General features: G+C 45.5%; 1 protein-coding gene and 8 non-coding genes across 9 annotated transcripts in view; 4 read left to right on the top strand and 5 right to left on the bottom strand.

Moving 5' to 3' along the window:
* The window catches only part of sspo (SCO-spondin), a gene marked incomplete at its 3' end in the record, with an annotated part of 117,942 nt that overhangs the window by 46,609 nt on the left and 47,844 nt on the right, over positions 1–23,489 (bottom strand). The gene's annotated exons all lie outside the window — the stretch shown is intronic.
* Positions 480–561, bottom strand: trnas-aga (transfer RNA serine (anticodon AGA)). The gene has a single exon. It is a non-coding gene; the product is annotated as a tRNA-Ser (tRNA).
* trnas-aga (transfer RNA serine (anticodon AGA)) lies at positions 1,350–1,431 on the top strand. Its single transcript has one exon. It is a non-coding gene; the product is annotated as a tRNA-Ser (tRNA).
* Positions 2,357–2,438, top strand: trnas-aga (transfer RNA serine (anticodon AGA)). The gene has a single exon. It is a non-coding gene; the product is annotated as a tRNA-Ser (tRNA).
* Positions 3,830–3,911, top strand: trnas-aga (transfer RNA serine (anticodon AGA)). The gene has a single exon. It is a non-coding gene; the product is annotated as a tRNA-Ser (tRNA).
* Positions 4,156–4,237, bottom strand: trnas-aga (transfer RNA serine (anticodon AGA)). Its single transcript has one exon. It is a non-coding gene; the product is annotated as a tRNA-Ser (tRNA).
* trnas-aga (transfer RNA serine (anticodon AGA)) lies at positions 4,704–4,785 on the bottom strand. Its single transcript has one exon. It is a non-coding gene; the product is annotated as a tRNA-Ser (tRNA).
* On the bottom strand, positions 18,146–18,227 carry trnas-aga (transfer RNA serine (anticodon AGA)). Its single transcript has one exon. It is a non-coding gene; the product is annotated as a tRNA-Ser (tRNA).
* On the top strand, positions 22,009–22,090 carry trnas-aga (transfer RNA serine (anticodon AGA)). The gene has a single exon. It is a non-coding gene; the product is annotated as a tRNA-Ser (tRNA).

Here is a 23,489-nt window from a genome sequence, read left to right as displayed (position 1 = left end):
CCCCCACTAAATCTACAAAAATGACAGAAGGAGAGATGTGGTGGGACGACTCAAGTAACTGAAAGGTGTTTCTGAAACAAATTATATCTCTTCAGTCAAACTTAATAAACACTGAAATACTCAGACAGAGACACTGATGGTGTGGCCTCTGTCGTCCCAAAAACCCCACTGAGGCAGACCTCACTCCTCTTATATAGACCCGCCCCTGATGATGAGCAGGTGTGGAGTCCAGCAGGTGAGGCTCGTTGACCCTGAGTCTCCACTCAACAAAATACTAAATAATTCCATTTTAAATGTACTACAGCCAAAAATAAAAATATATATAATCAAATATTTTCATGACAGGAGTGAAATCTAAATCGCAGTGTGTTCATTGATTGTAACCAGTGACAGGAAAGCTGACTGGTGGATTTACTCTGGAAGCCTGCTGAAATGTTTTTTTTTACTGTTTTCAGGAGGATCAGCATGATTAAAGCTCACGTTGTCGGCAGGATTCGAACCTGCGCGGGGAGACCCCAATGGATTTCTAGTCCATCGCCTTAACCACTCGGCCACGACAACCCTGCTCACCTCCAGGTGGTGGAGTTCAGAGCAGGACACATGCAGTCACACAGTAAATTCATTCATTGACATCGGAAAAATCAGATGTAGTTCCTCAGGTGGACCACAAGATGGCAGCAGATTATAGCATCACTTCCTCACAGTGAGGTCAAAGTTCATCTGCTGCTGTCCCCCTGACGGTGAAGCTCAGAGCAGCAAATACGTGGTCCCACTGTGACGTGTTCAGAGATCAGATTTAGTTCCTCAGTTTGACCACAAGATGGCAGCAGATTACAGATTAACTTTCTCACCTTGAGGTTAAAGCAGCTTCTCCAAAGGCTGAACTTCAAAACAGTCTGAGACACAGTAGGACTGCGCCGACAGCTGCCTGGAATTTACTCCAGTTTTCTCATCTTTTTAATTGGTTGAAATTCTGCCTCTTTAGTTGAAGAAGCTCTTCAGTTCATCAGAAAACCATCGGGGTCTCCCTGCAGCGGTCTGAATCCTGCTGATCACGACTCAACGCAATTAACACGATTCGTTCAGCGAGGAATGCTGGTTTGGAGAGCCTACATGTCCAGAAGAGCCTTTTCTTCCGGCCTACAGCCTGGACGCTTGGAACCAGTGGGAGGTCACGGTTCTCTCTTTGGAGGATGTGCACATCGTCGTACTCATAGTAAGATTTACTGGATCTGCTGCCATCTTGTGGCAAAACTGGGGAACTACATCAGTTCCATCGTGTCACCTCATAATGTTTATATGTGTGGATTGTTTCCTGCTCTGAGCTTCACCGTCAGAGGGGGAGCAGGGTTGTCGTGGCCGAGTGGTTAAGGCGATGGACTAGAAATCCATTGGGGTCTCCCCGCGCAGGTTCGAATCCTGCCGACAACGAAGTCTTTAGTCATGCTGAACTTCCTGGTAACTAAATAGATCACAATATGTGGTGAATGGATCCCTAATTGTAGAGTAGATACTCATGAACCAGTAGTTGGAGGCCTGTGTTTGTCCTCCTTCACTCAGAGTGGTGGAGTTCATGCTTGTTGTGTATAAGACCCTGTCAGGGTCAAGGTCATGACCCTGATGTAACCCGGCTTCTCCACCAAAGGGAAGCTTTCTCACCATTATAACTGCAGTGACAGAAAAACACAACTGGACGAGGAACAGCAGTGGTTGCTTCACCAGCACACAGAAACAAAAGCCTCAACACAGTGGGTCTCATCTGAAACTAGCAAAGCTTCACTTTCAGATGAAACCAAGCGGAATATTTTCTTAAGCGACCGCCTCCCATTAGCCGCAAAACAAACAGAAAACAGACCTCCACAGAGGCCTGGGCGATTATATGATCGCGATTAGTGATCACAATTAATTTCCAGTCGATCACAGTGATCAGCTGTGAGCACATTTACTCGATCAGACATGGCAGAAATGTGCGTGACCACAGCCAATCACAGTCGACTTTTTCCTGCTCAGCTTCCGCCTGTAAGTTGTCTGAGAAGTAAACAGAGATGGAGCTGAGTGGAGCTGAGGGCAGCGAAGCAGATGAAGTCAGCCATGGCTCGACGTTTTCCTCTGAAGATGAGGCTGCTGCTGACAGGAAAGGCTGCTAGCTCACCGCTGCTAGCCTGGACGCTTGGAACCAGTGGGAGGTCACGGTTCTCTCTTTGGAGGATGTGCACATCTTCATACTCATGGTAAGATTTACTGAATCTGCTGCCATCTTGTGGCAAAACTCCATCAGTTCCATCATGTGACCGCATTGTGTTTATATGTGTGGATCGTTTCCCGCTCTGAGCTTCACTATCATGAGCAGAACAGGGTTGTCGTGGCCGAGTGGTTAAGGCGATGGACTAGAAATCCATTGGGGTCTCCCCGCGCAGGTTCGAATCCTGCCGACAACGTGAGCTTTAATCATGCTGAAGCTCCTGAAAACCATGATGTTTGCTGGAAACAGTTCAGCAGACTTCCTGTGAAATGGGTTCTTGTAAATCCACCAGTCAGGTTTCCTGTCACTCATTCACTGGTTCCAGTGTTTGTGGACAGTTTCAGTGACACACTAATGTTTGGATTTCACTCCTATGTGAACAGATAAACGTCTGGTTAAATATATTCAAACAGCAGAAGTCCTTTCAGGAAGAACTGCATGTATGAATGAGACAGGTTTGTTTCTATGTGCTGGTGAAGCAACTGTTCATAACCAGGGCCTCATCCATGGCAAGTATCCACTGCACCACGGAGTTACGTCTCTTTCAGCGCAAGCAGCAGCAGCTTTTCTGAAGCCTGAACAGAGTCTGAATTTTTAAAACTTTTGTTTCGGTTTCTCATTACGGGACACAAAAGGTGAAATTTGTACACAAGAACAATCCTGACTTTGTGAACAGAGCTGAGAGCTCAGTGTGTTGAGTGTGAGTTCACGCTGCAGCCAAAACCGAACCTGCAGAACTCAGACGGGTTCAGGTAACTCAGACATTCAGGTAAAATCAGGAAACTACAGGACGTCGTCCGACTGAAACAGCACTGAAATAACAGCAGAGACGTGAGAAACACAAGTTCCAGACAGAACCCGTCTTCACTCATGGAGGCCGAGGAGGAACCAAACATCAAGAACACCTGAGCAAGAGAAAGAGAAGGACGAGGAGGAGAGGACATCACTGATGCTAATGCTAATGCAAAGCTAAGCTAAGCTAGTGAAGGAACTCAAACTGAGTGACGATACTGCAGGTAGCAGGGCCGAGTGGTTCAGACGAGAAATCCACTGGGTCTCTGTCCGTCCAGCAACTGCAGGAGACGTTAAACATCCCTGAAGACCGTTTTTTGGGGCATCTACAGATGAGACATGTGTCCTCACAGATCACTTCTTCCTCTGTCCATGTTCCACAGTGAGGTGGACAGATTCTTTCTCAGGTGTAAAAATAGAAATCAGTTCATAGCATCCTTCTACACAATCCTTGGTTCCTCTGTGAATTACCACAAACCGGATATCGCTCACAAATAGGAAAAAGATTTGAACAATTAATATATTGAGGATGACTGGAAGACGTCCATGTGCCTGGTAGGGGCTGTAACGTCTTGTAAACCCAGTATAGGACACTCCACAGATTACATATCACTCCTGTTATTTTAGAGAAGACTGATCACTCTGTGTCACTAAGTGCAGCTCTGCAAAAGGTGCAACTACAACTACTACCAGGAACTACATCTGATCTCTGAACGTTTCCACAGAGTCACCGCCACTTCTTTGTATTTGTAGATCACTTCCTGTTCTGAGCTTCACCAGCAGGGGGACAGCAGGGTTGTCGTGGCCGAGTGGTTAAGGCGATGGACTAGAAATCCATTGGGGTCTCCCCGCGCAGGTTCGAATCCTGCCGACAACGCGAGCTTTAATCATGCTGAACTTTCCTGTAACTCAGTAGATAACAATACATGGTTGAAGGATCCTATTCACTTCAGTTTGAACTTAGTTCATCTGGTCTCAGAGGAGTGAAATCTAAATTGCAGGGTGTTCATTGATTGTAACAGGAAAGCTGGCTGGTGGATTTACAAGAAGTCATTACACAGGAAGCCTGCTGAAGTGTCTCTGTTCACTGTTTTCAGGAGGTTCAGAATGATTAAATCTCTCGTTGTCGGCAGGATTCGAACCTGCGCGGGGAGACCCCAATGGATTTCTAGTCCATCGCCTTAACCACTCGGCCACGACAACCCTGCTGTCCCTCGGACGATGAAGCTCAGAGCAGCAAATATGTGGTCCCACTGTGACGTGGTTCAGAGATCAGATTTAGTTCCACAGTTTGACTACAAGATGGCAGCAGATTACAGTCCTGCTGACAACGGAGTCTTTAATTACGCTGAACTTCCCGGTGACAGAAAAGATCATAATTTCTGGTAAACGGAGCGCAACTGGTCGAATAGAGAACCATGAACCAGTAGTCAGAGGACTGAGTCCCTCCTCCTTCACTCAGAGGGGGGTAGCTCAGTGGTGGAGTTCATGCTTTTCATGTATGAGACCCTGGGTCATGATGTAACCCGGCTTCTGCACCAAAGGGAAGTTTTCTCACGATCATCACTGCAGTAACAGAACAACACAACTGGACGAGGAACAGCCACACACCAGTGGTCGCATCAGCACACATCATGGTGCTCAGGAGGTTCAACATGATTAAAGCTCACGTTGTCGGCAGGATTCGAACCTGCGCGGGGCGACCCCAATGGATTTCTAGTCCATCGCTTTAACCACTCAGCCACGACAACGCTGCTATCCCCCTGCTGGTGAAGCTCAGAGCAGCAAGTGATTCACAAATAGAAGCACGGTGCAGTGACACGATGGAACAGATGTAGTACCCCAGCTTTGCCACAAGATGGCAGCAGATTACAGATTAATTTCCTCACTGTGAGGTCAAAGTTCATCTGTCAGCTGCTTCGGGAGTCCCACGAGCCTCCTCCAGGTTGGTGACGCCGCCCCAGACAAGTGACAGACAGCCTCCGGAAAATTCCTTTTATGCTGTGTGTTTCTGCTTGCAAACGCTGCTCTGATTAAGGTCCATGTGATGCCTTTTTCACTTGAAGAGTTTCTTATAGCAGTATGTGTTGCCGTAGGCTCATTTAAGGCCCGTCCAGCTTCACATGTCCGCGTGGGTGCGCGTTGGTCCGCGTGACGTAAAAATCGTCATGAATTCCTGTCCTAGGGTCCGCGCGGACCGATCCGCGGACGTCCGCGCAGCAGCCAGAAATTGAGACCGCGTTGCGCATTGAGCGCAGGTCGCGGAAGTGTGCGCCTGCGCCAGAGCGCCATAGCAAACAAAACATGACGGTAAAAGTGAAAGTAGACGGAGCTCCAGCCTGATGGCTCCACTTAAAGACACCGAAAGAGTGAAAAACTGGTGGAAAGAGAGAGAGACTGTCTGGAGGGAGGAGAAGGTCTGCAGACAGAAGTGAAAGTAACTAATCGCTCCGGCGCCGCCCCGCGATTCAGAAACAGGAAAAAAAGGCTAAATAAACTTTAATACTTAAAGATAATGTACTGACAGTGTATGTGCTTAATTTTCTCTAAATAATCCGTAATAAAGGAGCAGATAAACAGTCTGTAGAGCCGGAAAAGCTTCTCGAGGCTGCGTGGATCACCGCGCCTGCATGAGACGCGCATAGCTGAGCTCAAAATGTAGCATGGGAGAAAGCGCGTCTGCATCGGCGGTGCGCGGACCTTCCAAAGCGGACGCGGAAACGCGTACATGTGAAGCATGGACCAGCCTTAAGATGTTCAAATTTGAAAATTGTCTGTTTCCTCCTTGTCTCGCTACACATTTTTGAAAATGAAACTGAAACTTAAGCTGAAACGGTGGAGGGGATGTGCCTCTGACTGTGCCCCCACCTGTGTGAGAGAGTGGGCGTGGCCAAATGCGTTCAAGTGCATCCCGGAAAGTAGGCTGTGAAAAACATCCTGTTCTGACGAGGGCTCCTCAGAGCCACTTTTCAGACCGCCCAAACTCCGAACATAGGATGAATTTGGGGCAAACAAACTTATATACTATGTTTTTGGGCTTCTGTGACCTGCATGCCGTGACTGAAAAATAGCATCATATGGGAGCTTTAAAGGTGCATTAAGGAGTTTGCATGCTTTATGCAAAACAGCACCCCCTGCAGGGGTGCACTCGTCCCTGTGGCTCGCGTGCACGGAAGAGGGGGACTCCTTCCTCGCTCTTTTAGCAGCGCTCCAGTAAAATGTAAGTCTCTTCTGCCTGGTGGAGTCTGTGTGGAGCTGTGCTAGAAGCCAGTCTGTTCTGACTTTCTGGAAGATCCTGCTCAGCTGTTGCTCACTAAGCATCTGGTGGAGTAATGGCGGACAAAACGAAACTTAACTCAATCAGACCAGCCGGAGCGCGCATCTGGATCTGGTGTTTTGTGTTAGGAGGTGCGGGTGTCGGGGTGTGGTGAATCGTTGCATACTGTATGTATTTTGAAGTTATAATGAATCTGAGTCTTTTTGAAACGACTTCTCAGCAGCTGAACATTTCGGTTTCATGAAGTAAAGAGTTTTGGAGTTTAATAAAGTTGAACTCACTGAGTATAAAAGTGAATGTTCTCTCTCCAGCTGAATCTTGTCAGTTGTTCTGGCTCTTCATGGAGCTGGTTTATTGTGTTGACGTACTGCGACTTTCTCTGGATCACTTGCTGCTCTGAGCTTCACCAGCAGGGGGACAGCAGGGTTGTCGTGGCCTGCCAAATGAAGTCCTAACAGTTCCTAACAAGTCCTAACAACTCCTAACAAAGTCCTAACACTTCCTACCCAAGTCCTAACACATCAAAGACATTCCGACCGAGGTCCTAACAGTGGGGCAAAAGAGCCAATCAGCTTCTGATTAGTGACGGCTGTCGTCCAATCGGATGGCGATCTGCTGTTTGACTGACAGCTCGCTGGTCCAATCAGAAGTGCAGATTGGTGCAACCAGACGCGCTGACGGAACCGTAGTGCAGTAGTCTGTACGTGTGCTGGTTCAAGTGTATTTTCTTTAATCTCGTCTACTACAAGTGTCTATACATAGTTACTAGCGATGTGTGATCCTATTAAAACATCCAAAAATATGTTATGATGTATAAACGGAATGAACTGCTGCTGATATCTATGAGCTTTAATATTTATAATCTCCAATGCATTGCAATATATTGAAAGCAGCAATCATTTGTATATTTTGTAATATATTAGTATATTTTTGCAATATATTGCAATTCCAGTATTGTATGGGTAGATTTATTTTCCCAGTTCGAGCTAACAGAGAGATCCATCAGTTTTCTTTTAGACATTTACAGCAGGACCATGTTCCAGTGTATAAACATTCAGATGATGAAAGAATGAATAGTCAGTGATGGAGGGCCAGGACATCTACAGACTGGGACATACAGCGGTGTGTTCTATGTGTATACTGTACACACACCTTCCTGTCTGTTCTGTTCTTGTCTAAATTATGTGTGTAACTGACAGTATTTGATGTTTCATTAATTCAACATATTTTATTCTTTTTAAGTGTTAAATCAAAGTATTATTGTGTTAAAATTGAATTTTGCAGCTTTAAAGCAAAGGTTAAAATAGTGACAAATGGTAACAAGTCAAAAGAGTGTTGATTTGTCACTGAAAACAAACAACAAGTAACACAACTTTTGTGGTGTAACAGCAACACAGCCGTCCTTCGGGTGGAAGATTCCAGGTGCAAATCCTGGCAAGAGTGTGCAACTTGTTGTAATTTTTTTTTAATCATAGAGGATTATCAATAATATTAACAATATCACTGGAATAATAGAGCAGTAAATATTTAATAGAACAACATATGAGTACATATAAGTGCATCATAAGTACATATGTTTGGGCAACAGCGTCTAATAATATATGATTTCATGCTGAATTTTCCAACCCAGTGGGACAAAAAAGCCAATCAGCTGTTGAGAAATCGCTACAGTTTGGAGGACAGACCTCAGAGTGGTGCAGTGACCCTTGCTATGCAATTCTTTCTGGTTGCTGATTTGATGGAGAGCTGCTGTCCAATCAGACACGAGCTGCTGTTTGATTGGCAGCTCGCAGGTCCAATCAGAAGTGCTGCATGGACCCGCTACAGTGTAATCGATAACTTTGTGCCGAAAGATTATTTCCTTCAAAACATCAAAAGTAAGTACTAAAATGAATATATATGTGTTGGAAAGTGCATTTCTTGAGTGGTATTCATGTGTGTGCTGGTTCAAGTGTATCATTATTATTATCACACCACAAGAGTCTCTATATAATTATCGACGATGTCTGATCATATTAAAATAAATAAATAAATAAATGAATAACAATTTGCTGAAGTGTTAAATCAAAGGATTGCTACTGGTATCTATCCCGTATATATTCCCAGGTCTTTTAGTTTTGCACCTGGGTAATTTTCTGGGTAGTTTTCAGAGTTAAGCTAAGGTTAGCTTACTCTTAAGAAAGAAAAAAAAAATGTCTCATACTGGGAAATACGCAGTACAGTAGGCAATATATTCCTATGAATGAGATTTAATATTTATATTCTCCAATTCTCTGTAATATATTTAAATCTGCAATCTGTTGTGCATTTTGCAATGTAATGCAATTCAAGTAAATTGTCCTTTCAATAAGGGTACATAAATGCTATAGATTTACTTTCCCACTTAAGTGGAGCTAAAAGACTGGAGCATCAGTTTTCTATTTGCCCTATAGAACTATTTTCCAATGGATGATCATTGATGTAGTGGGCCAGGCCATTTGCAGCTGTTACCTAATCGTAGCTGATTTTCTTGTCCTTTTCTGTAGAAATGACGAAGACTGGGAAACCAGACTCATACTGGGCTGGTGTGATGACCCTGTATGCTCAGGGCAAGCATACATTTTCAACAGGTCAGAGACCGGGAAGCAGGAGATGGAGGGCTGTCATCCAGCGGATTACTGCTTGTCCCCGGACCCCTGTGTTTGGGCAGATTCCTCGCACATTTGATATTTTTGGGAAAAAGATCCCCTGCAAGTGTGGATATCATGAGGTAGGTGATGTTACACACCAACTATTATTTTATGGAATGTTTCATTTTTATTCTTAGGAATGTTTAATATTTCTCTGATTGTACAAGAGAGAACCTGGGAGTTGGAATATTCTTGCACATTCCCATTCTGATTTTTCAATACAGTAAGTTTCAAGGTTTATTAGCTCAGTAGAATTGTTGTGTATTGTATAATATTTTGTTGTATGTCCTCTGCCCTCTTTCCCTGACTACACTCACTCATGCTGTATTGTTTAAACATTTGATCTGTTATTGCGAATGCACTGGGAAACAGTTTGATTTGTCAGTGTCAAGCAGTGTGAGTAGATAATTATATGGATGCAGACCATTGTTAGGTTTTAGGAATATATACCGTTAATATCAACCCAGTTTTGTTGTCCTCAGTCATCAGAGGAGGCTGCGACAGCATCAGCTCGTTCAGCTGGAAAAGCCCCTCATGTACCAGGCAGTGGAGCTGCTGCAGTGGGACAAGATGAAGCTGCCAGCACAAGTGCAGCAGCTGGACGATCCACTGGCTCAATGGACAGAGACGAGTCTATCATGTGTTCAATGTGTGGTCAGGAAGTGATGTGTGAAGACTTCACTCAACACCTGTCAGACTACCACGTCCTGGAGCAGTGTGAGCAGTGCGGTGCAACAGCCTGGGGAGCTGTTGGATTGTCACATCGTATAGAGAGTGCTCACATTTTAAGCTGTCCAGCAGAACCCACGGATGTTCCAGCACCAACAAAACAAGACACAACACCGGCGCCACAGCAACAAAGCAACCCATCAGTTGCTCCCATCTCCGATCCTACCCCTCCCACAGCCCAAGAGACATCACCACAACAACACCTGCTCACTCTGCGACCTCCTGAAGCGAACTGGATAAGTTTTTTGCCGAAGCAATTCTTAAAAATAATTAATCAGGCTGACCAGGAGTGGATTGCACAAATTCTTTACGATCAAACAGGACAACTTAAACAAAACCTGCCACAGAACTGGTGCTATCCTCCAAACCCCACTCGATCCACCTCACCTCCAGATCCACTCCACTATTTTCGGCAGCGGATGTTCCTGTGGGCTCCAATGCGGATGTGGGGAATCCCTCTGAAATGCAGACAATGCAACAAAAAGATGCACCACTCGGGGATATACAACAGAGTGAGAGAGGTGATCGATGTCGACTCCAGATATTATCTGATTGGTGGAGACTACCCAAGATGCAGTAACTGCATGATCCCTGTCTGCCCCTGGAGTATTGACATCCTACAGCAGCTTGATCCCTCCCACCGAAACAGGTTTCCAGCTGTCCTGACTACAAAGCTGGCACTGGACAGGAAGTGCGTCACAATGTTGCGACCACGCACAGTTGGGAATAGCTCCAGCTATTTGCAGCAAGCCTTACAGGAGATACACAGTGAGGAGTGGGCAAGGCGGATTATTGACTACCTCACTGATTGTGAGCTGCATAAAAAGTCACGAGTCCTCACCCAGTCAGAACCTGCTGTTTACCAGCAGCCACCCCCCTTCAATTCTCTGCCCCTGGCTCAGTGGTTCCAAACAGTCCATGCCAATGAGATTCTTGGCCGTCTGGACGAGCTGAAAGGTACAATCACATCAACCTACGGGAGAATCTTGACGCTTGACTCTACTAAGAAGGTAAAATTTGTTTCAGGTAAAACTTGATTTCATCTGTGTCTATTTGTTCATCAAATGATGATTTACATTTATTTGTTGATGTCTTCTCTAGATCACCAAAAAGCTTGCAGGTGGCATCGACAACACGGCGTCGTGGATGACCAGCATTGGAAATGAACTTGGCCAAGTTCTGAATTCAGTGTTGACCACTGGTGAGGGGGCCGGCCTTGATGACCTGCGCCAAGGCGTTGTTCGGAGGTACAGGGATGCTGGTGAGCCAGAGCCAGATGCCATATATGTCGACAGGGACTGCTGCAGTGAGTCAGGTGTGTTGCCTTCAATGGGTGCTGTGATAATTCTTATGAGTTTGCTTTGTTACAGGATATTAATGCAGCTGATAATGGGCTCTCTGGTAATAATTACAATAACATAGCTTAGAAATTGCATTTATGGTGAGTAGATTTATTTTATTCTTTTAATTTTTTTTTATAGGAGTGAGCCCGGTTCTCCATTGGTTTCGTCCGTGGACATCCACGGTGAGACTGGACGTCTTTCATTTCATGAGGCGTTTCACTGAGGGCCTGACCACTGAGCACCATCCACTGTATGGCACGTTCTGCTCAAAACTGTCAAGCTGCATTTCTGAGTGGGACAAAGGCGACTTTGAAAATCTGAAGCAGGCCAAGAGGGCAGAAATGATGAAAAAACAGCGGGGCCACTCTCCTACTCAAAGTCAGGTGTTGGCAAGTATTACCACCAGTGAACTGGCCAAGCGCTGCCGCAGGAGAATTCGAGGGGTTGAGGAGATTCGCACCCTCATCCAGCAACTGCTGGACTCCATGTGGGACCTCGCCGACACGACAGGGTTGCGTCTCATCAATCATGAGAGCATGTCTCATGTATGGAAGATGCAACAGAAACACCTGCCCTGCATCCAGGATCCACCCGGTGTGCAGTTGTACACCAACACAGGCGCACAGCTGGAGAAAGGGGGTAAAGCGCTGGACGTCCTCAGATGTGGCAGAGGGTCCTCCTCTCTGGAGAGCTTTCACAAGCATCAATGCAGTTTCATTCCAGGCAAGTTTAACCTCTAAACATATTTTATTAAGTGATGCTGTGCATTAAGCTGTGGTTCAGCTATTAACCTGAAAAACCTTTATTTCACTCGGGTCCCTGTTTCAATTTATTTTGAGTGTTATGCCTCCTCGTGCTTTGGATGAAAGCATCTGCTGTATGACTTTACATTCTTTTTTGTTGTTGTCACCAATGCTTCTGTCTTTCAGGGTGGAGATGTCATGCTTTGCATACACAAATGTATATGCTTGAAGGGTTGTCCAGATGGAATGCAAATCGGACTCAGCAGGCTCTGAATATGAGCACTACATCCCACACAAGGATTTATGATGTTCGTCTGATGTCCAGTGTGAATGCCCTCAGCAACAGAGTCCTGGGAAGTGCACTTCTACCTGAGTTCAGACCGCCGGGGAAACCTACTGGTAAGATTCTCAGAGCAACAAAAGAACTTTTGAAGCCATCATTTTGTGAAATGAACAAGGGTAAAAACAACAATTGTGCTGAGGTGAACAACAAGCGAACTGTCACATCTGAGGACAAATACACTACAATACACTTTATTGTCCCACTGAGGGAAATTTGTCTTGGACTCAGTAATTGCATCATAAATATCTTGACAACAACAATGACAGCAAAAAGCCATCTCTGCAACAATTACATAACAGCATTGCACATATCTCATTACACTGCACCTAACGCATACAAATACCACATAATTAAAATAGTAAAAGACTCTATAAAAAAGATTGCACAACCTTTGGCCTCAAGCAGCATTGTTTAATGGCACATTGGGCATCATATCATTCGTTTGTCTAGAACACAGATCCAAACTAGTTAACCACCAACTCCTTAGTAGACTTGAATTTAGTTAAAAAATACAAGAACAGATGCTGGACAGTATTGTTTCAATGGCCAAATTGCCAGATCATGATGGTTACACCTCTGTTCACTCACTAATTCTGCTGTAATCTTATTTTCCCTGGCAACTACTTGTGGCAGGTGAGCTTATTGCGGTGGAGTATTTGCTGGCTCAGTCCAGCAGAGGAGATCTTCTGAGAGTGCCTGACGAAATTGATGCCAGTCTGCCTGAGATGCTGGAGGAAGTTCAGGAGGATGAGTGTCCTGATGTGACAATGCCTCAGGCCTCTGACATCCTTTTCCATTCATCCATTCAGGTAATGATGGGATAGCCACTTAATGAAAACATTTTTATTGTCCATTTGATTTGCAAAGGCCATGTCCTTTGCATTACATGGACACAACAAATCTCACATCAGTGTACCCTTCTCGTTCTGTTTTCACAAATGATTCCTTTAGGAAGTTACAGCTTCAACTGAAGGTGCATCTCAGAGTCCTCTCAGCTCCTCATTTGAAGACAGTGGGCCTGTCACTTCAACTCCAGTAAGATGGCTAATATCTGACCATAAAACATGCTTGTTATTAAATCATTGTTTCTCTTAAATTAGCTATCTGAACTATTTTTGTTTTCTTTTCATGTGACAGGATAGCCGGTGTGATCCCAGAGGCATTCCTGGATGGGAGGCAGTTGATGCCTTGGCAGGATATCTTGTCAGCCTCAACCGGTCAATAACTGCTCTTTCAAACTCTGAAATAGCTGAAATACTGAGGCTGTACTCCTCTCTCGATCCCATCGACAAGTCCCCAACGGAGTACACCTTGAAAACTAAGAAGACCACCTTGCCAGGGCCATGGAGAGCCTCTCGGAAACGCAGTGGTGCTGCTCCAGGCCAGCAAGCAGCCGAGAGGTAATGCGGTAAATGGTGTTTGTATTGTATCTAATATACTAATAATATATGTATATAAGTGTGTTTGTACATGTGTCTGTAACATCCATGGATGTGTTTTATGTGTTTACAAAACACACCCACTTTGGGTTGTGTCATGTGTCTCTTGGCAGATTGTTCATGGTTCATGGCCAGGCTGCCCACAGACCTGATTACACCAGGATTTCTGAGTGTGTTGCACTCAAACTTGTCAAGGAGTACAGAGAAGCCAGAAATCGACCAAAGGATACCAGGGGGAGGACATTTGCAATTCCTCAGTCAATTGTCATGACGTACAGTCATATAAAACAGCTCATTGAGGATTCCACCGAAATACTGCGAAACAGCAACCTGGTACTGGTGACCATAAATAACACCACAGTCTGCTCCTGGTGAGTTTTTCTTTTTCTATAGGTTCATATATTCACTCCAATGTTAAAAAGTGCAGATTCACACAAAAAAAATAACCCTTCCGCCCATAGGTTGCACGACCGACAGAAGAGGACAGACCGTGATTCTTTGCTTCAAGGGGTGGAGCTTCCTCAGCGAGTCCACACAGCAGAAGAGTCCCTCTTGACAGCCCGGGACTAGAGCCATATGATATCCGTGTTAACGGAATCGCGGACGGAATCGCGGAAATGACCAATAAAAACGGAATTGGAATAAAACGCGGAATATTGCGGAATTCGTCCTAATCTGGTCTGAAATTCAGTTTTCGGGAGAAAATGGAACCTTATAGTGCAAAACAAACATGCCGGGGGGACCGCCCGAGCTGCTGCAACGTGTACGTCACTTCCACAGCACTGCTAACATGCTAAAGCTGCGTTCACAACGCCAAATGCTTTTGCGTCAAAATACAATTGAAAACAAATGTGAACGCGCATTCCAGCCACGACGAGACGCGACGCAACAACACGATGTCCAAGCGAGCTGCTCCCTCCCCTCTCACACATTCAAAAAAGTTATGAAACTCCACGCTAAGCGCTAAATACAGAGCAGAACAGTACACGGACTTTTATGCCTCAGGGGAAAAGCTTTTTTGTAAATACTGTTAACGTACTGTGGACTGGACTCGCAAAGACACATGCGACTAATTGAAAAGTATTTCTTTGTTGCAGGACTTTTAACATTAAATGGACTGCTATATCCTATTAAATTGTGGACATTTATTCATTTCCACTTACCAGACACCTTTTTTTAATGGTAAAAATGAGCATAAAAAACAAAACACCAAATTCAGAAATATTAAAACGGAAAAAACGGAATTTGGGAAAAAATAAAACGGAATTGGGGAAAAAATAAAACGGATTTCATATACCTCTACCCGGGACCTACCATCTGAGCCTGTTCCTCATGGGCATGCAGACATGAAGTTCCAGGAACCTGAAAATCTTGAGGGTCAGATGGTTATTCGACGACGACGCTCTGCCAAAACTCAGGTTTCCAGAGAAGACACTGGAGGAGAGGATGTCAGGCCTGATCCATTTTCTGCTTCGTCTGACCAATCCAAGTCAGCATCACAACCACAGGGCTGGTCCCCATGCCAGTTGCCACCAACAACTGATCCTCAACAACAGGGTTTGTCGTCTTACCACCAGCCTCCACTGCCACCATCGCAAGTCTCACCTTATGCTCGAGACTGGTCTTCAAACATGCCTCCACCACCTCCAGCCACTCACACTCAGGGCTGGTCCTCAAACCTTGGTCCTCCACCTCCAGCCACTCACACTCAGGACTGGTCCTCAAACCTGGGTCCTCCACCTCCAGCCACTCAAACTCAGGACTGGTCCTCAAACCTGGGTCCTCCACCTCCAGCAGCCCGCTCTGTGGTTGACTTTCCAGACCAGGCATCCTCAGGTCCACCACCTCAACCTCAGGGTGGATTTTCCTCCCAGTCAAGTCAACCTTCTCGCAATAGACACCAGGGATGGAGATTGCGAAAGGCAGCTGTTGAGGATCGGGAGCGAGAGACAAGAGGTGACCCCCCCAAAGAAACGACAAACCAAAGAAAGCTACATCTATCAATGCAAAACGTGTGGCAAGGCAAAGTCTAAACTTACTGGCCACACACAGCTACGGGGAAAATGGTACTGTCCAGCATCTGGAAAGAGCATTGAAGAGTGGAAAAGCACTCTGTGGAAATGTTAACAATGTACAGTATTTGTTGTGAATGCGTTTTTATTTGTTTTGAGTGTTACACAATTTATTTTATTTTATTATTGTAAGCATTAGAAGTTCTGTATTTCAAGTTTTTAAACAAATGTTCAAGCAGATATTAACATGTCAAAAAAGAGTTGATTTGTAACCCTGAGGAAAAAAAAACCCAACAGAAAACACAACTCTTGTGGTGTAACAGCAACACAGCCAACCTTTGGGTGGAAGATTCCAGGTGCAAATCCTGGCAAGAGTGTGCAACTTGTTGTATTTTTTTTAAATCATAGAGGATTATCAATAATATTAATGATATTAATGGATTAATACAGCAATAAATATTTAACAGAACAATAATAGAGAAATAAGTACTTTTTCTGAGCTACAGCGTCTGATGATGTATGATTTTATGCTGAATTTTCTCATTTTTTTCTCCTTTTCTCTCCCCCCCCCTTCCCCTTTTTCCTTTTTTTCTTTCCCCCACCGTAGCAGTCCCTTTTGCCCCATCCTTGGCCGCAAGTGGTTAAGGCGATGGACTAGAAATCCATTGGGGTCTCCCCATGCAGGTTCGAATCCTGCTGACAGCGCGAGCTTTAATCATGCTGAACTTTCCTGTAACTCAGTAGATAACAATACATGGTTGAAGGATCCTATTCGCTTCCAGGGTTTCCCCCAGAAAACTTGCTAAGCCCGGTGGTTGCACTGCTAGAGAAGCCCAAGTGTTTATGCAAAAAAAAAAAAAAAAAAAAAGAAGTTAAAAGTTGACAGAAATGTGGAAATTCTGACTAAATTGTGTTATTGTAAGCGTTTATTAACATTACTTAAAGGTGCCTTAAGGAGTTTGCACGTTTTATGCGAAACAGCGCCCCCTGTAGGCCTTGGGCGTAACGCAGCTTAGTGAAAAACTCGTCCCTGTGGCTCCCGTGCACGGAAGAGGGGGACTCCGTCTTCGCTCGTTTAGAAGCGCTCAAGTAAGATTTAAGTTTCTTCTCCCTGGTGGAGTCTGTGTGGAGCTGTGGCAGTGCTAGAAGCCAGTCTGTTCTGACTTTCTGGAAGATCCTGCTCAGTTGTTGCTCACTAAGCATCTGGCGGAGTAATGGCGGACAAAACGAAACCTAACTCAATCAGACCAGCCTGCGCATGCATTATCATTCCTTTCAAATTCTCCCCAAAAAAATGCTGGTGCCGGACCGGCACTGTGACTTTCAAGTGACAATTTAGCGCTGTTAGAGGTACTTGTAATGAATATGTCAGGGCACATTGTACACATCATTAAAAATGTGTGACATATTTATGGTGGAAAATAAGTATTTTTAAGGTTGTAAAACTCCTTAATGCACCTTTAAATGCAGAGTCTTCCAAAAAGGCATAATCTTAAAGTTTTAACAAACACAAACAATACAATTAAAATAAATATCAATTGTTTTCAATTAAGTTAAATCCTAATGAATTTTAAAACAAGGCATTGCTGTTCACATTTAAAGGTAAAATAAATTAACAAAAGTAAAAAAGTGCAAACATGATCAAGGTGTAAAAACAGGGCACTCAGGGGCTGAAGAGGTCTCTGCTGGACTGTCTGACCTCGTCTACTTCTGAATGAAAAACTAAAGAAAAATTATTAGATTGCTTACAGTTAATAACATTCTTACGTTCTTTTGTTTATATGGAGTTCACAGCAGTGCAGAAGTCCAGCAGTACCTCCTTCAGTCCAGCAGAGGGCGCAGTGTTACTGTCAGATGTGTAGTGCAGTGTGAAGCAGTAGAAGAAGAATGTGTATGAATAGAATCCTCCAGACTGATGAAGCATGTTGTTCGTTCTGCTTCATTAAACAGAAGCACCGCAGTTCCACCGTCTGGACAGTGAATCATTCTGAGGACAGAACACGAACCATTTTGGATTAAATCCGCTAGTTTGATGTTTACCATCGCGACTCACAGAAGGCTGCTGTGGCGACGTGCTAGCATCCATGCTAACTCGCACCGGCTCTGCCTCATCAACTTGCTGCGCCTCTCTGATGAAAACACGCCTGACCTCTGACCCCCTGTGTGTTCATGTATCGACCATCAGGTGTCGCCATTGCAACCGTATCACCAGATGCCATTAAAAGCTCTGGAGACCGTCTTTGGTATCGCTGTTTTGGCTCATAAAAAAAAACATATTTACAATTTAAAAAAAAAAAAAAAAACACAGACGCTTAGCCTGGGGGGGGGGGGGGGGGGGGGGGGGGGGGGGCAAGTAAAGCCTGGCGGCCCGCCAGGCCTATAAAGCACTGAGGGAAACCCTGCACTTCAGTTTGAACTTAAATCACACGTTCATCTGGTCTCATAGGACTGAAATCTAAATCGCAGGGTGTTCATTGATTGTAACCAGTGACAGGAAAGCTGGCTGGTGGATTTACTTTTCACTGTTTTCAGGAGGTTCAACATGATTAAAGCTCACATTGTCGGCAGGATTCGAACCTGCGCGGGGAGACCCCAATGGATTTCTAGTCCATCGCTTTAACCACTCGGCCACGACAACCCTGCTCTCTCCCTGCTGGTGAAGCTCAGAGCAGGAAGTGATTCACAAATAGAAGCACGGTGCAGTGACACGATGGAACAGATGTAGTACCCCAGTTTTGCCACAAGATGGCAGCAGATTACAGATTAATTTTCTCACTGTGAGGTCAAAGTTCATCTGTCAGCTGCTTCGGGAGTCCCACGAGCCTCCTCCAGGTTGGTGACGCCGCCCCAGACAAGTGACAGACAGCCTCCGGAAAATTCCTTTTATGCTGTGTGTTTCTGCTTGCAAACGCCGCTCTGATTAAGGTCCATGTGATGCCTTTTTCACTTGAAGAGTTTCTTACAGCAGTATGTGTTGCCGTAGGCTCATTAAGACGTTCAAATTTGAAAATTGTCTGTTTCCTCCTTGTCTCGCTACACATTTTTGAAAATGAAACTGAAACTTAAGCTGAAACGGTGGAGGGGATGTGCCTCTGACTGTGCCCCCACCTGTGTGAGAGAGTGGGCGTGGCCAAATGCGTTCAAGTGCATCCCGGAAAGTAGGCTGTGAAAAACATCCTGTTCTGACGAGGGCTCCTCAGAGCCACTTTTCAACCGCCCAAACTCCGAACATAGGATGAATTTGGGGCAAACAAACTTATATACTATGTTTTTGGGCTTCTGTGACCTGCATGCCGTGACTGAAAAATAGCATCATATGGGAGCTTTAAAGGTGCATTAAGGAGTTTGCATGTTTTATGCAAAACAGCGCCCCCTGCAGGCCTTGGGCGTAATGCAGCTTAGTGAAAAACTCGTCCCTGTGGTTCGCGTGCACGGAAGAGGGGAACTCCTTCCTCACTCTTTTAGTAGCGCTCCAGTAAAATGTAAGTTTCTTCTACCTGGTGGAGTCTGTGTGGAGCTGCAGTGCTAGAAGCCAGTCTGTTCTGACTTTCTGGAAGATCCTGCTCAGTTGTTGCTCACTAAGCATCTGGCAGAGTAATGGCGGACAAAACGAAACTTAACTCAATCAGACCAGCCGGAGTGCGCATTACGTCATTCCTTTCAAATTCTCCCCAAAAAAATGTGGTGCCGGACCGGCACTGTGACTTTCAAGTGACAGTTTAGCGCTGTTAGAGGTTCTGGTAATGACTATGTCAGGGCACATTGTGCATCATTAAAAATGTGTAACATATTTATGGTGGAAAATAAGTATTTTTAAAGTTGAAAAACTCCTTAATGCACCTTTAAGGACCTGGTAAAGGTCCTGGCTGCCCGGTACGAGCTGCCTGGACGGAAACATTTCTCACAATCAGCCGTCCCACATTTAAATATGATAGTTAGAGACGAGGTTCGAGTCCTGCTGTGGACAGTACAGGACAGGCCGACAGTTATTCCTTCACAGCTGACATGTGGTCGTCAGTCAACAGGACTCCATGTGTGTCCCTGGCCGTCCACACCGTGACACCTGAGTGGAGACTCCAATCCAAATGCCTCCAAACAACGTATTTCCCTGAGAGTCATACGGCGGAAAACCTCGAGGCGGCGCTCAGAGCTGCACTTCAGGACTGGCAACTTGGCGAGAAAAAACTTTCAGCGATGACCACTGACAACGCCGCCAACATTGCTGCCGCAGTCGGCTGCACTGCTTCGGCCACAATCTCAACCTGGCCGGCACGAATGCACTGCATGACCAGAGGCAAAGAGCCGAGCGCCATCGGACTGTGCCGCAGCGTCGTCGGGGCCTTTTCACTCAGCTGACGTCAGAGAGAACGCCACAGGAAGCAAGTGGAGATGGGACTCCAGAACAGTCTCATGACGGGAAGCAGAAAGTTGTTCCTGAATATCTGAATCTGTTGTAACATAGGCGAACTAACAATAGAATCATGGGCTTATTTATTTATTCCTTTATTTATTCATTTATTCATTTTTTTATTCATTCATCCATTCATTTGTTTATTCATTCATTATTTAATTCATTTATTCATTCATTCATTCATCCATCGGCAGGACTGCGCAACTCGCTGGGGGTCAGGAAGGGTCTGATCTTCCTGATGTTGTAGAGGGCATAACGACAAGACAGAGAAACTGAGGCCACGTGAACCTTAAAGGTCAGCAGGTCATCCACCATGACCTCCAGGTTTCTGGCTGAGTTTGTGGCACAAGTCGGCTGGAGTGAAGCTGGACACTGATCTGAGGCTGGACAGATGGACAAGCTGGAAAGACCATGAGTTCAGTGTGAGACAGGTGTAGCTGAAGGTGGCGCTCCTTCATCCAGGTGCAGATATCAGCCAGACCTGCTGATCAGCTGAGACTGTCGTGTCGTCAGGTGGAAAAGAGAAGAAGAGCTGAGTGTCGTCAGCATACAGTGGTAGGAGAAGCCATGAGGTGGTATGCAGAGAGAAGAGGAAGGGGCCAAGCACCGACCCCTGAGGGACCCCTCTGATAGGCCATGTGACCTGGACTCCTCCCCTCACCGTGACACTCTGAAGGATCTGCCAGTGAGATAGGACCTGAACCACAACAGGACAGAACCTGAGGCCGAGGTCAGAGAGTGTGTGCACTGTGTGTGTGTGTTATTCGTTTCTTTTACTTTTTCCACTTTTTTATAAGCTGCTCTTGTTTTGTTATTCAAAGTCGTTCAAGCTGTAATTTAATTGATATCGGCACATTCTGCATAAAAAGGGTTAATTTAATTGTTGTATTTGCACTTTTTGCACTAATAAAAGTTCTTAAAGCTGGGGTTGGCGATCTGAATGAGATAAAATGATCTTTATGACCCGATGGGAAGCAATTCATAGTGTGTTTTTAAAGTAGAGCGGAAAATATCCGCTATCTACAGCAGGAGGAAAACGGGAAAAACAGCAACCAATCGTCTTGACGGGACACCTTTTTTTAAACCAATCAAATCCCTTCGCCGTTTGACCTGCCCCCTGCGCGTACATGTCAATAGCGTGCACTGACCCTGGTTCAGTGCGGCGTAGAAGGACGGAGCGTCGTTGCAGAATGGTGGAGAAGAATGTTTGGGGGTTACTAACTGTTCAGTGCGCCGTAACTTGGCGTAGTGCAAATAAAGAAAAACGAACAAACCAAGCGCTGAGGACAGGCTACGCCAGGGACGCACTGGATGCGGAAGTGCCGCGCATGTCGCCAACGTCTCCGCGTCTCCGCTCCCAACGGGAGCTCGTCCAATGGGGTGGGAGCTGGGCGGAGCTTGGCGGAGCCTTGGGGAGATGCTACATTCGTGCTACATGCTAGTTTTCCAAGATTGCCAACCCTAGCTTTAATATTGTGCACATTATGTTGTTGTTGTTTCATTATTAGTGTTTGGTGTTCAGTTTCTGAACAGTCAAGCCAACAACTGGGTGTGAAATGTGACGCTGGGTTTTGCGTTTGTTTGCCGCTGACGGGAGGCGTTCGGCTCAGAGAATATTCTGCTTGGTGTCGTCTTGAAGTGCAGCTTTTCTAGTTTCAGAGGAGACCCAGCATGTTGGGGTGGAGCGGACGGATCTGGTGTTTTGTGTTCGGAGGTGCGGGTGTCGGGGTGTGGTGAATCGTTGCATACTGTATGTATTTTGAAGTTATAATGAATCCGAGTCTTTTTGAAACGACTTCTCAGCAGCTGAACATTTCGGTTTCATGAAGTAAAGAGTTTTGGTGTTTAATAAAGTTGAACTCACTGAGTATAAAAGTGAATGTTCTCTCTCCAGCTGAATCTTGTCAGTTGTTCTGGCTCTTCATGGAGCTGGTTTATTGTGTTGACGTACTGCGACTTTCTCTGGATCACTTGCTGCTCTGAGCTTCACCAGCAGGGGGACAGCAGGGTTGTCGTGGCCGAGTGGTTAAGGCGATGGACTAGAAATCCATTGGGGTCTCCCCGCGCAGGTTCGAATCCTGCCGACAACGTGAGCTTTAATCATGCTGAACTACCCCGCCACTAAATAGTTAAAAGTGATTATCTGTTCTCACAGAAGTGAAATCTGCTGGTGAAGCTCAGAACAGGAAATGATCCACACACAGAAACATGATCAGATATTATGTGGAGTCGTTCATTTCCCTCCGACACTCGTCCACGATGGATCACAGACTAGAATCTGTTGTAAATCATTCACATCTCCTCCAGTCTGGAAAACAACCGTCAGTCTGTGAGCTTTTCCTCCATCTGGAGATTCATGGGAGACGTGGAGCTTCAGAAAATACTGGAAAGATCAGATTTAGTTCCTCAGATTGACCACAAGATGGCAGCAGATTAGAGATTAACTTCCTCACAGTGAGGTCAAAGTTCATCTGAACCCTCCAACAGACAAGCAGCAGCTTTTCTGAATTCTAACCGTTAAAACAGAGTCTTTCAACTTTTGCTTCAGTTTCTCACTCCGGGACACAGAAGCACAATTTGTGCTCCAGTACAATCCTGACTTTGTGAGCAGAGCTGAGAGCTCAGTGTGTTGAATGTGAGACGATTCTCAGCCAGAACTGAACCTTCAGAACTCAGACGGCGTCACCAAACCAAACGTCCAAAACCAGCTGGAAAGCTGGAGATTTTCCAGAGCAAACAAAGCGACCGGTCTACAAACAAGAACCAAGGAGTCGACCGCATGAGCCAGTCAGAGGACAAACGAGAAACCTCCACGGAGCAGAGAGTCAGGACACACAGCCAGCTGAGGGGGAGGAAGAACTGTTTTCTTATGGAAGGGTGAAGAAAAACGAACTGAAAAACAAACTCGTGCAGTGACGTGGGAGAAGGGTCCGAACTCGCCTAAACTAGTTAATTATTAAGTCTATCAGCATGAACTGCAATTAGATTAACGACTTCCACTCTGTCTCAAAACGCCATTGCCCCGCCCCCTGCTACCTCTCAGCCAATCGCCTGCTAACTCACTCCGAAGGTGCATTCAGGTAAAATCAGGAAACTACAGAACATCATCCGACCTTGAACAGCACTGAAATAACAGCAGAGACGTGAGAAACACAACTTCCACAAATAAACCGTCTTGGGGTTTCCCCGCGGAGGATCAAATCCTGCCGACAACGCAAGCTTTAATCATGCTGAACTTTCCCATAGCTCTAACAGATAACAATATGTGGTAGATGGATCCTATTTACTGCAGTTTCAACTTGAATCAGACGTTCATTTGTTCTCATCGGAGTGAAATCTGACCCCCGATGCACACTGGATGCGGTCCGGCTGCGGAGCCCTTGCAGAGCTCCGGTCTCTTTCTTCAAGGATCCTGTTTTTCCGCACGCCGCAGCCCGACCGCATCAATTCAGACAGAAGCAAGTCGGTGCCGGAAGGAAACGCGATACG

Source organism: Salarias fasciatus, unplaced genomic scaffold (genome assembly GCF_902148845.1).
Source record: "Salarias fasciatus unplaced genomic scaffold, fSalaFa1.1, whole genome shotgun sequence".
Classification (NCBI taxonomy): Eukaryota; Metazoa; Chordata; class Actinopteri; order Blenniiformes; family Blenniidae; genus Salarias; species Salarias fasciatus.
Note: the sequence above shows the minus strand (reverse complement) of the source record. Positions and strands in the feature narration are given on the sequence as shown.